The 12,896-nt window shown below is 40.8% G+C and overlaps 1 protein-coding gene and 1 long non-coding RNA gene across 4 annotated transcripts in view; both read left to right on the forward strand.

Annotated features, from left to right (window-relative positions):
- LOC147839413 (uncharacterized) overlaps positions 1-7,705 on the forward strand; it is an 8,894-nt gene extending 1,189 nt beyond the window's left edge. The window contains exons 2-3 of the long non-coding RNA XR_015518855.1: positions 5,465-5,649; positions 6,895-7,705. This is a non-coding gene — a long non-coding RNA (uncharacterized LOC147839413). The remainder of the gene's footprint in view (positions 1-5,464; positions 5,650-6,894) is intronic.
- Positions 1-12,896, forward strand: part of stum (stum, mechanosensory transduction mediator homolog) — a 47,467-nt gene that overhangs the window by 15,684 nt on the left and 18,887 nt on the right.

Here is a 12,896-nt window from a genome sequence, read left to right on the forward strand (position 1 = left end):
AGAAGTGGGATGGCAACTCGCAAGACGTCTACGAGAGGCAGGAAGCCTAAAGCGGGGCTTCGTTCACAGACTGGAGCCCTTAGCAAGGAGGATGGGGCATGGGCATCAGCTGAGTCTACGGAGACGGAGTTGGAGGAGGAACTTCCTCCCGTTCGACCCAAGTCCACATCACCGCAAGTCACAAAACCTGTTTCTTCTCCTGAAGCAAAGACTTCATCTACTGGAGGTGGGATGTATGCATTAATGAGGGACTTTCTTGACTCACAAGCAGAGCGGGAGCAGCGTTACCTAACAGAGCTACAGAGTTTTAAAGAGTCAATTCTGCAAGCGGTCCGGCCAGCTGAGGGGTCGAGTGAGTCAGAGAGTCCACGATTGAGGTTGCCAACGCCAACAGCACAACGACCCCCATCTTTCCAGAGAGATCGAGACTCGCCTACTGACCTGAGATATGGCAGCCAGCCAATAATGCAAACAGAGCCAAAGTTACCAGTCTTCCAGCAAGGGGAGGACATAGAGAACTTCCTGCGTCGGTTCGAACGACTAGCCAAAACCTGGAGGTGGCCAAAGGAGGAGTGGAGTTTCCGCTTGGTGCCACTGTTGACTGGGCAGGCACTTGAGGCGTACTTAGCCATGGACGAGGACCAAGCTGAGGTATATGAGGACCTGAGGGAGGCGTTGTTAGCAAAGTTCAACATCTCACCTGAAACCTACCGTCAGCGGTTCCGGGCTATGTCTACTCCAGCAGGAGAGTCGCCTACTGAAAGTTATCATCGGCTGCGAACCCTTTACCGGCGTTGGGTGAAACCTGACAGTCATTCCAAAGAGGAAATTGGTGAGACGATTGTCTTGGAGCAGTTACTCCGGGTCCTACCACATGAGGTTCGGATGTGGGTAAAGGAACACGAGCCAACAACAGGACTTGAGGCTGCAAAACTGGCACAGCAATATATTAATGCTCACCGAGGCATTCAGCGTTCTCAACCACTTAAAGGTACTGTTAAAAACTTTGTTGGTAATCGCACTGAACCTAAACAGAACTATGAACATGTTCCAGCACAGAACACTGACACTGGGAAGGGGTTGGTGTGCTTTCACTGCCAGCAGCCAGGGCACAAAGCTCTTGTGTGTCCTGTGCGTAAAGCTAAATTGACTGGATTTTGTTATGTTCCAAGGGAAGGGGACAGTGACAGTATTACAGCTCACAAAGTGCAGTATGTGAAAGCTTCTGTGAATGGACATAATGTAAATGCCATGTTGGACACTGGTAGCTCAATGTCATTGATAAAGCGGAGTCATGTCACACATGTGCCTTATTCAACTATGGTGAATGTACAATGCGTTCACGGGGATGTAAAATCGTATCCACAAATTGAAGTGAATGTGGGGGTACAAGACCAATTGTATTTACTAAATGTTGCAGTTGTCGATGACCTACCTGCTGATATGATTTTGGGAAGAGATATACCAGTGTTAAGTGAACTGTTAAACATGAACTGTGATACAAAATTGCCTATAAATGTCGCACTGTCATGTCCGGTGGTAACACGGGCCCAAACAAAAACAGGTCTGCAGCCATTGCCTGACTTCCATGATAGTCTGTTGCAAGGCGGGACCAAAGGCCCCAAAAAAACACGCCGTCAAAAGCGGCTGGAAAAAGGGCTTGGTACTCCAGCCCCAGAAACACAAACTGAGGGTCTGGAAACTCATAGTTGGGAAATCCCAAAGGACATTGCTAGCCTGCAGAGGGCTGATAAAACATTGACTGGGTTATTTGCTAAGGCCAATGAGGACAAAATGGACTTATGTGGGGAGAAGTATGTTATAATTAATGATGTTTTGTACATGCAAACCTCTGAATCCACACGTTTGGTTGTCCCTACATGTTGTCGTCATGTGGTTCTGTCTGTAGCACATAACATACCGTGGGCAGGGCACCTTGCATTCCAAAAGACATATGCACGCATTAGTTCACGTTTCATATGGCCTTCCATGTATACTGATGTACAGAGTTATTGCACCACATGCCCCACCTGTCAAAAGACAAGCACTGTGCGTCACCAGGGTAAGGCCCCATTACTTCCTTTGCCTGTAATCTCTGTGCCGTTTCAGCGCATCGCGATGGATATCGTGGGCCCACTGGAGAGGAGTACATCTGGACATCAGTACATTCTGGTCATCAGTGACTATGCCACCAGGTACCCTGAGGCTTTCCCTCTGCGATCCATCACCACCGCCAAGGTAATCAATGCCCTAATACAGCTGTTCTCTAGAGTAGGAATACCCAATGAAATACTTACAGACCAAGGAACCAACTTTACTTCCCGACTGATGAAGATGATGCATCGTCAACTGGGCATCACTGCAATCAAAACTACCCCATACCACCCACAGACAGACGGATTAGTAGAGCGGTTCAATCAAACACTGAAGAACATGCTTCGCAAGTTTGTGTCAGAGACTGGAAAGGACTGGGATAAATGGCTACCGTTTCTGATGTTTGCCTACAGGGAGGTGCCTCAAGCTTCGACGGGATTTTCTCCATTTGAGCTCCTGTATGGATGGCGGGTTCAAGGACCACTGGATCTCCTTCGAAAGAACTGGGAGACCACTTCGTCTGATGAGGTGACGGAGAAGGCAAAAGGTATTGTGCAATACGTCCTTGAGATGAGAGACCGTCTGGAGACCTACAGAGAGAAGGCCCAAGAGAACCTCAAGAAGGCCCAGAAGACACAGAAACTGTGGTACGACCAGAATGCCCGAACTCGTGAGCTGCTGCCAGGACAGAAGGTTTTGTTACTGCTTCCCACCTCGACGAATCAACTACTGGTGAAGTGGCAAGGGCCCTATACAGTACTTCGAAGACTGGGACCAGTAACATATGAAGTTCATCACCCTGATAAAGGCAAAGAAAAGCAAACGTATCACATTAATCTATTGAAGGAGTGGAAGGAGCCACCTAACAAGGAGACATCGTTGCTGATCAGGAAAGTGGAGGAGGTAGAGGAGGAGGATCTACTGGAGCAGAGAGGTGCAGAGCCGGCACAAACCACAGGAGTGGGGCTAAATCATCTGGAGGAAACCAAGCAAGCTGAGCTACATCACCTGATGAACCAGTATTCTGGGTTATTTCGTTAAAGGCCTGGACGAACGAACCTGGTGGAGCACCGAATCCAACTTGTTAATCAAATCCCCTCAAGACAGCGACCATACAGGGTTCCTGAAAGTCTGGTAAAACCACTCAAGACAGAAATTGAGACGATGATCGAGCTGGGAGTGATTGAGCCCTCAACAAGTGAATGGAGTAGCCCAGTCGTCATCGTTCCAAAAAAGGATGGTACCCTGCGGATATGCATCGACTTCCGGAAACTGAATGCACAGTCAAGGTTTGATGCTTATCCAATGCCACGTTTAGATGATTTGCTTGAGAGGATTGGCCAAGCAAAATATCTTACCACTCTGGACTTGTGTAAAGGCTACTGGCAAGTGCCCTTGGAAGAAAAGTCCAGACAGTATACAGCATTCTGTACACCCATGGGATTATACCACTTTAAGGTTTTACCTTTTGGGCTTCATGGGGCACCAGCCACTTTCCAGCGGCTAATGGATCAAGTACTAAGGGGATGTGAAGAGTGGTCTGCAGCCTACCTCGATGATGTAGTCATCTACAGCTCGTCCTGGGAAGATCATCTGCAACACCTAAAACAGACCCTAGACAAAATTCAAGCAGCAGGTTTGACCCTCAATGTCAGCAAGTGTGAGTGGGTGAAGGCACAAACCAATTACCTGGGATATCGCCTAGGAAACGGAGAGTTGCGTCCTCAAGTGGATAAGGTGGAAGCAGTACAACACAGTCCAAGGCCAACAACACGGAAGGAAGTTCGGTCATTTCTTGGTTTGGTGGGTTGGTATCGGAGGTTCCTCCCTGACTTTTCAACCACTGCAGCCCCCTTAACCAACTTGCTGTGCAAACAAGCTAAAAATCCAATTCAGTGGACACAAGATTGTGAAAAGGCATTCACAACTTTAAAGAGACAATTATGTTCAGAACCTGTACTCAAGAGTCCAGACTTTACCCAGCCATTTACCGTCCAAGTGGATGCTTCTGCAGTAGGTGTCGGGGCAGTCCTCATGCAGGAAGATGCAGGACAAGAAAGACCGGTGGCATATATTAGCAGGAAGCTACTTCCACGAGAAACCTGGTATTCCACCGTGGAGAAAGAAGGACTGGCAATAAAGTGGGCATTGGAAAGTCTCCGGTACTACTTGTTGGGCCGAGAATTTACATTAGAGACAGACCACAGAGCACTAACCTGGATTCACAGCATGAAAGACCATAATGCCAGAGTAACCAGGTGGTATCTGTCTCTACAGCCATACCAGTTCAAGGTTGTCCATCGACCAGGATCCCAGAACAGGACAGCCGACTACCTTTCGAGGTACCCGACTGGCAGCCGGCTTGGAGAGGGGAAAGGTGGTGTGATGAGGTGACTTGTCCCTGGCTGAAAAACAGTGCTCAACATTCAAACATAATTCACTTACCAAAATTATCCAGAAAAGCTTGAGGCGATTCGGGTGCACACGTCCGCCATCAGCTCATTGGTTTTCACACACACACAAACGCATCCACAAACGCATTTCTTCATCGCCATCCATAACGCACACTATAGTCACAAATACACGCATATACACATGTTGTCTGAGTGTTTAATGTTTTTGGTTTGTCCGTATCTAAGTGTTTTCAGTTATTGTTTGTTTAATTTTTACCGGTTGTTTGGTATCCGTGTTTCTCCTTCATCTGTCTTCCTGGTTGCTCTTCCATCGGCCGGTCAAACAGAGCGCCTCCCAGCGGCCTGGCTAAATAGTGCCGGGTTCACTGTGGATTGCTCCAGAGCAACCGGAAGCAGACTAGTCCATTGTCCTCTAGAGAAAGGGGGGGAATGGGTTTATACTTTTCTTTATGTGTTTAAATGTTCATGTTTATATGTTTATATCTTTATATCTTGATCTATTTTAGTTAACATTGATTAATTGTGGATGTTTGGGGTTTAATGGTTTTTAAATAATAAACCGGAGAACATGTACTGATGTTTATACTTACCTTTTAATTAGGGTATGTTGGTCTGTGTTAAGGGGGTGGGGCTTCACCTTTAAAAGGCAGCCCCAAACAACAATTCGGGGTCAGTTCACCTGGCGAGCGAGCGAGCTACTGTGGTGCCGTAAGCGATCTATAACTTGTACATTTTTATTGTGATTGTACATATATCGTTTTGTTTGTTGTTTATTTTTCTTTTATTTTTGTTTGTTTGCTACTTTGCTGGGTTTTGGGTTTCACTCTCGTACACTGTAAATAAACCATCACTTTACACGTTATATCAGCGAGTTGTGCCATCATTTTGAGGTTTTCTCATTTTTTTATATCCTTTGAGAACCCACTACGAGCCTTCCTGGCTCGTAAACCTCACAGTGTAATAAAATGAAATGACACAGGGAAAAACATTGAACACATGAAGAAAGGGAGCTGTAGAAAGGCAGTGAAAGCCCAGAGAGCAGCTGAAATCTCTCAGTAGTTCTTTAGCAACCCTCTGCTCTTAGTCAGAGTAAGTAAGTATTCACTGCTTCAGTCCAACATCTACATTATCTAGATCAGGGGTGTCAAACTCAATTCCTGGAGGGCCGAAGCCCTGCACAGTTTAGTTCCAACCCTGCTCCAACAAACTTACCTGTAGGTTTCAAACAAGCCTGAAGGACTCAATTAGTTTGATCAAGTGTGTTTAATTAGGGTTGGAACTAAACTGTGCAGAGCTGCGGCCCTTTTGGAACTGAGTTTGACACCCGTGATCTAGATAATGAAGATAAAACCAGGGTGAACATTTCTTCAAGACAATGATCTAAATACAGCCAATGGAACTCATAAATGCTTTCAGAGAAAGAAAATCAAGCTCTGATGTTGATTGAATCCAATAGAAAATATAAAATAAAGCTCAGATTTGATAGACGAGATCCACAGAATCTTCAAATTATGAGAGGTGTTTTTAAGCCGCCATAATTAAGAAATCCTTTTATATAAAGTATTAAATACGTTTTAGTTATTTAGTAATTATCCTTGGGTCATTTCATTGTTCAAAACATTTCTTCAATACTTATTTTCCCAGCTGTATAACAAAACATTTGAGTATTTTTCAGTGAGTATAAAGAATATAATAAATTAGCATAGTTGTTTTTTCTCTATTTTCTCTAAAATTCAGCATATTGTTTTTATTTGTTGTGTCATTGGTGCTGTTTGATGTGCATAAATGTTTTAATTATGTGTGCTCATAATAATATCTATATAAACTATACTATATGAGCTCCTTGCATCTTATGTTACTTTTTTAAAATAATATTTGTATATGCATTTTAAACATTAGCTATTTATTCTAACTCTGGATTTTTGCTTGTGTATTTGTGCTATACATGCAAGTTAACTTTTTTGCAATCATGATATTGCGTATGCAAATATTCCACTTATCTGCCTTGCTGTTGCACATATTATAGAAAAGCATGCATATTCTGACCAACGGCGGAGGTTTGCACTTGACATTGGTGGGGACGGGTGAATCAAACAAACCCCCCACCCCCAAAGAATGAATATATGTGTATATATATATATTCACAAGGGGTGGTGCAGTGGGTAGTGATGTCACCTCACAGCAATAAGGTTGCTGATTTGAGCCTCAGCTGGGTTAGTTGGCATTTTTGTGTGGAGTTTGCATGTTCTCCCCATGTTGGCATGAGTTTACTTTAGGGGCTCCGGTTTTCCCCACAAATCCTGATATGGCCCAAGGCAAATTATTCAGACTATATCAGTCTGCTATAACGTTATACTGTGTGTTAAATCAGGGGGGGAAACATGAGCTTTAAAGGCATTGTCATGATGATGGACTCATTCAGTAGTGAACTTGCATTTACTTTTCATCGAAAAAAGCACCTATTCATTGCTGCCGCCATCTTAACTGGTGTGTCACACACCTTATTCTTGCAATTCTCCTGCAGTTTTGAAGCTGCTACATCCCAATTTACATAAGGAGAGTACTTTGAGGGACATTTTTTAAAAGGTACCACCAGGATGAATCTTAAATTATTGAACAAAAATTGAACTGAAGAATCATATTTAACTTTGAATATATTTTTTGTGTGAATTTTATTTATTTCTATCCTATATATAACTTTCTATTGTAATGCGAATTTGTTTTTATCATGTAATATTTTCATGTGTATCCATTTTGCCATGAAATAGCCATAAGTTGCTGATGTGGCAACAAATAAATAAATAAATAAACATGAATGCAGCTACTGCCTCTCACATGAGAGCAGGGAAAGGCACAGCCATTCACAATGTTCATGTGTGTTTGGAGGTGGTGCGACTCCAGGAGAGAAAGTGATTTAACTCTTTCGGCATGTCTAGGTTAATATTGACAGGGTGATTTTTAAAATAATTTTTATTATTTTCATTTTTAAATGAATTAAATTACTGGTCGGGACATTTCAATAGTGGTTGAGCGTCCCCTTCCTCCATGCTATATCTACACCCCTGATTCTGACTAATTCTACTGACAACCAGATCCGAAGCTGAAAAACAAAAGAGCACCCAGTATTGCATCTTATTAGACCGAGGCTGTAAAGCATGAACCAGATAGTCATTGAATACACTGTAGTCAGTCAATTTAAAAGAAAAAAATTGAAAAACAAACAGGAAACCGTCTCTCAAAAGTGCATCTCAGACTAAAATATGTGCTTTCTTATAAAAAGCTGCAGCTGATAGATTCAGTTCACATACAACATTACACATGATAACTGTAACAAGGACAAATTTGGTGATTTTACGATAATAGTTGCTTTGAGGGCAGAAAAGTGGCTTTCAGTGCACTGTTTTTGGCTGCAAATAGAGGACCACTGAGCTTTCTGACTTTCTACTTTTATACAGAAGGTCTCTTCACTCACAAAATGAGATGAATAGGATAACATCATCCAGAGACTGTTATTGCCCCGGCCTAATTTTTAATACAGCCGCACCGTGGCAATCAGCAGAGACACCAAATAACAAATTACACTGATGCTATTGCTTCAGCTTGCATAATATTTGCAGACTGATTAACGACTGAGACTGCATAAGTAATAAACAGTGATACAAAAGGGAAAAATCTAATTGTAAAGTTAATTGTAAGTTGCTAATAAAGCCTGTTCAATTCAATTTAACTTTTAAAATATTGAAAATGACTTGTCCTCCTTAAGAGGTTTTTCATGAAGCGAAATCATTTCTGATCTTTTTAAGGCCCTTGTCAAATTCTCCTTTTAAAGATTGCAATAATTGAGCAGTACTGATGCAGTGAGCCTCATCAAAGCAACTCATTATAACCAAGCATGCTGTAATAATGGCTCACAATGTAATAAATATTACTTTGATCATTTCTTGTGGATTTACAGTATCAAAAGACTTTCTTCTATCTCCTGCTAAAACAGCAGCCATTTGAAAACTAATACTAAGACTAATACTAGAATTCCTGTAAATTACATTAAGCAAGAAATAAGACCAAATGTGTTATTTTTCTTATTAAATATATAATAATAATACTGTATTAATACTGATGGTGCTATTATTATTTATATTATGACAGCAAATTATTTCATATGCTCTACATAAGCTAAATATATTTTGCTTGAAAATTTAATTAAAAAAAATCTTTAACTTGAAAACAACAATTACAAACACTGTAAATGACAAACTGCTGTTGAAAATAAGCTAATTCGTTCTAGACCAGGGCTGTCCAAACTTGGTCCTGGAGGGCCGGTGTCCTGCAAAGTTTATTTCCAACCCCAATCAGACACACCTGGGCTAGCTAATCAAGCTCTTACTAGGCCAGGGGTGGCCAACCCTGTTCGTGGAGAGCCACCGTCCTGCAGATTTCAGTTGCTACCCATATCAAACACACCGGAACCAATTAATAAGGACCTGAACACCATGTGATAATTACAGGCAGGTGTGTTTGATATGGGTTGCAACTGAAATCTGCAGGACAGTGGCTCTCCAGGAACAAGGTTGGCCACCCCTGTACTAGGCTTTCTAGAAACATCCTTGCAGGTGTGTTGAGGAGTGTGTGTTGGAGCTAAAATCTGCAGGACACCGGCGCTCCAGGACCAAGTTTGGACAACATTACGTTCATGCTATAAGCATGCTAGCAACCTGTTACTTATTGCTAGACAATGTTAAATCATATTAGACATGCTAACTCATGCTAAAAAGCTAATTAATGTTATGAACATGCTAACAAGGTGCTAATTCATGCTAGAAACATGCTAATTAGTTCAGCTTCATAAAACCCCATCCAAGTCAAACTTTGATATTAGTTATTTTGTTAGCATCGTTAATGTACTAGCATTACCTCATAAAGTCTGATTACACATTCGTTTTTGAGTGAAATGTGGCATTTCATTATATTTATTTTGTACGTGCAGTTATTACAGTAGGCTGAATGGCTGTCTATTGAAGAGCCTGTAAATGACGCATGAGTAATCAGCTCGTCACAGATAGGCTGAATCATGTGATGGCTGCAAGCAGTCAGACTGACTTTGTCGCATCTCCTCGCAAGCTGTCTTTGGCTCTCATCCTTGAGCTGTTATAAATAGAGGCTGGAGAGCTGTTGCTGAATTTTCAATTTCCAGTATGGTGGATGTGCGTGAATTCTAGGCCTACCTGGAGGCATCTTGCTTGCAATATGCCTTTTATGCATCAAGCTCTCAGGCCTAATAGTGTAGCTGCCACCTGTGGAGTGCAGTGTTAGAGAGGTGCAATATGTACTGTTCAATGTTCTCCTCATGCAATTAAAAAGAGAGACAATGATAGTGTAATTGAGTTAGCTAGCCTCCCCTAGCCTCATGTTGCCATGACTCCCATTTTCATTAGCATCTTCGAGCCATGGATTCCCTCAAGAATCAGTCATACAGTGTAAATGATAAGTGTAATTATTTAGCAATTTTTAATAACATCATTAATAAAATAGCATCATTACATCAGTTTTCAGTGTAACATGATGCTTTAGAAATCATCTAAAATTCAAATTGGTGATGAAAGAAAATAAATAAATATATATACATTCACTGGCCACTTTATTAGGTACACCTGTCCAACAACTCATAAACGAAAACTTTTAATCAGCCAGTCACATGGCAGCAACTCTGTAGTAGACTCTGAAGAAATGCTTGCATATTTTAAAAAAAAACATTCAGAAAGCAGTGTGCCCACATATTTATTTTCGGCATGTACGTTTGACAGAATACAACCTTCATAGATTGACGGTGCTCTAAATTTCTTTCCCTGTTTTGCAGAATATGGATGTTTGTTTGCACATGACCTCCATTTTACAGCTACATATGCTTTTTAAATATCAAACTAATTTGAAATCACACCTAGCAAGCACATGCCATTGTTTAACATGAACAGAGCTCAGTATACTGTTGGTCTTAAATTAAACCCTTTCCTCTTTTGCTAAAAACATTTTCTGTGTGGACATTTTGAATAGAACCTTTGCTCCCAGAACCTTACTGTTTACTATTATATTTATTTATACTTTATGTGAAGAGGGGTTGCATTTTTCATTAAACTTAAGGTCATTCCTCTGTATCTGTTATGTTTTGTCCAGTGTCACGCTCTGTGACTCAATCAAGGTTTTCAGTCAACAAGTGGGGAGTCTTGTGAATGACATCCTGAAATATTCATTGAATGATGGATACATTCACAAGCTTCCACTCTGAGGAGTCTAAAGGGTCGGCGATGGAGAGAGAAGAAAAACGATTTTCATTTCTCGCAGCTACACCAAGGCACACCATGACTATTTATACCAGATGTTCATGTGTAACAGAGATGTTTAGGATCTCCTACACTCGTTAAAAAGGTTCTTTATTGGGATCAATGGTTTTATAAGAACTTTAAATGTCCATTGAATATTCAGTTTCTTGACATTCACAGGGTGATAAATCAATTTAAAGAAAATTATGGCCCTTAAAAGGTATTAAAAAGTCTTTAATGCTAATGCAACGTATTACACTTTGTATCAGTGTGCTAAAGTTTATTTAATCTGCGAATATTGGGATGCTGTGTAGTTTAGGAAATCGATAAAATCCTGCTGGAGTTGACATGCTGCTTTGTTTACTGTAGTAACCAAGGAAACACCATTATTCCTGTGGTTTTAGGTGCCATCTGCTGGATTAGTATTTTTATTCAGTTGATGAATAACGTTTAATTTAGGATTTTTGTTTCTTGAAATCAGTATATATTAAATATACTTTAAATTAAAATGTCGCCAATTTTACCAGCTGAAACATGAAGTGGCAACGAGGTCTTAAAATGTACAATAAGAGTCTTAAGAGTCTTAATCACAATGTGCGTTTTTTTTTTTTTTTTTTTTTAATAATCTTGAACGATTGTAGCTATGTCAGACTGCACAAACATGGCTCCCATGTCACACTGTAAGATCTCAGCTGTCATAATGTCAGACTGAATGACAATGAAGACGCGCCAAACATGAAAGAAAACGTCCCTGGAGTTTGACGTCATCCACCTGTGACACTTTCACTATCCCGGGTTCTGAAATGATTCCTCACAGCAAACGTAAACAATCTGTAGCGGCAGTTTTGCACACGGTGTGTCTCAATGATAAAACCAGGAAGGAAAAAACTGTTTGACATTTCCCCTCGGACATTTGATTTTTCGCATGGATTGTGTCATCAAATTGGGAGCTCCTATTGATTCTCGGATTCATCTCTTAACATTAAAGGTGTCAGGGAGGACCAAAATAAGTTTTTTCTAATTAATAACAATGTAGAAGAACATTTTTTGGTTTTAAAGTTACCCAAAGGAACTTTTTCTGAATTATGTCCTATAATTTTGTTAAACAAGTTTTATCTAATAATATTAAATTCATCATCTGTCAGGGTAAATAATTTTGTCATTTTTATATGATTTATTCAAGTAGTTTACTCAAAGTCTACTCAAAAATCAAAATGACTAACTGTAATATTCATTTACCTTTGGCTTAGTCCCTTTATTCATCAGGAGTCACCAGAGCGGAAGTAACCGCCTACTTATCTCACATGTTTTACACAGTGGCCCTTCCAGCTGCAACCCAGTGCTGGGAAACATCCATACACACTCATTCACACACATACACTGCGGCCAGTTTAGTTTATTCAATTCACCTATACCGCTTGTCTTTGGACTGTGGGGGAAACCCGGAGGAACCCCAGCCAAACACACGGAGACCATGCAAACTACACAGAAATGCCAATTGACCCAGCCAGGTCTCGACCAGCGACCTTCTTGCTGTGAGGCAACAGTGCTAACCACAGAGCCACCTTGTCGACCTTAGGTCATTAATTAACTAAATATTTTTTTAAATAAGGTCAAAAAAGGTAGTTAAACTTAAAAGAAGCCTTAAGTCACGTTAAAACTCAGCTGAACATGACAAGATAAGAATATCTCTTATATTAAATGAGTCAGGAAGAACCAAAGTTTTGCTAAATAATAACACACTTTAGAGGAACTTTTTGGTGTTCCCCAAAGAATCTTTTTTTGTGAAAGGTTCTATGAAGCCTCTCCCTCAAAAGTACACAAAAGGCTCTAATTGGTCACCTGGCCCAGTGTGTTCTTATTGGCTAAAATATTGAAGATATTTTCCATTGCCTTATTCCACTTGCTCAAAAATTTAAATAAAATTCTCTCCAAAGCTGGTGATGTTCAGTATTTCATGGTGTACAATTGATGTTAAAAGTTCCTCATGGAATGATTAATACCAACAAAGAACATTTATTATTAATAGCTTAAATGTGACCACAAACCCAGTCCTAAGTGTTGATTTCTTGTC

The sequence above is a fragment of the Danio rerio genome, chromosome 20 (genome assembly GCF_052040795.2).
Source record: "Danio rerio strain M-AB ecotype USA chromosome 20, GRCz13ab, whole genome shotgun sequence".
Taxonomy (NCBI): Eukaryota; Metazoa; Chordata; class Actinopteri; order Cypriniformes; family Danionidae; genus Danio; species Danio rerio.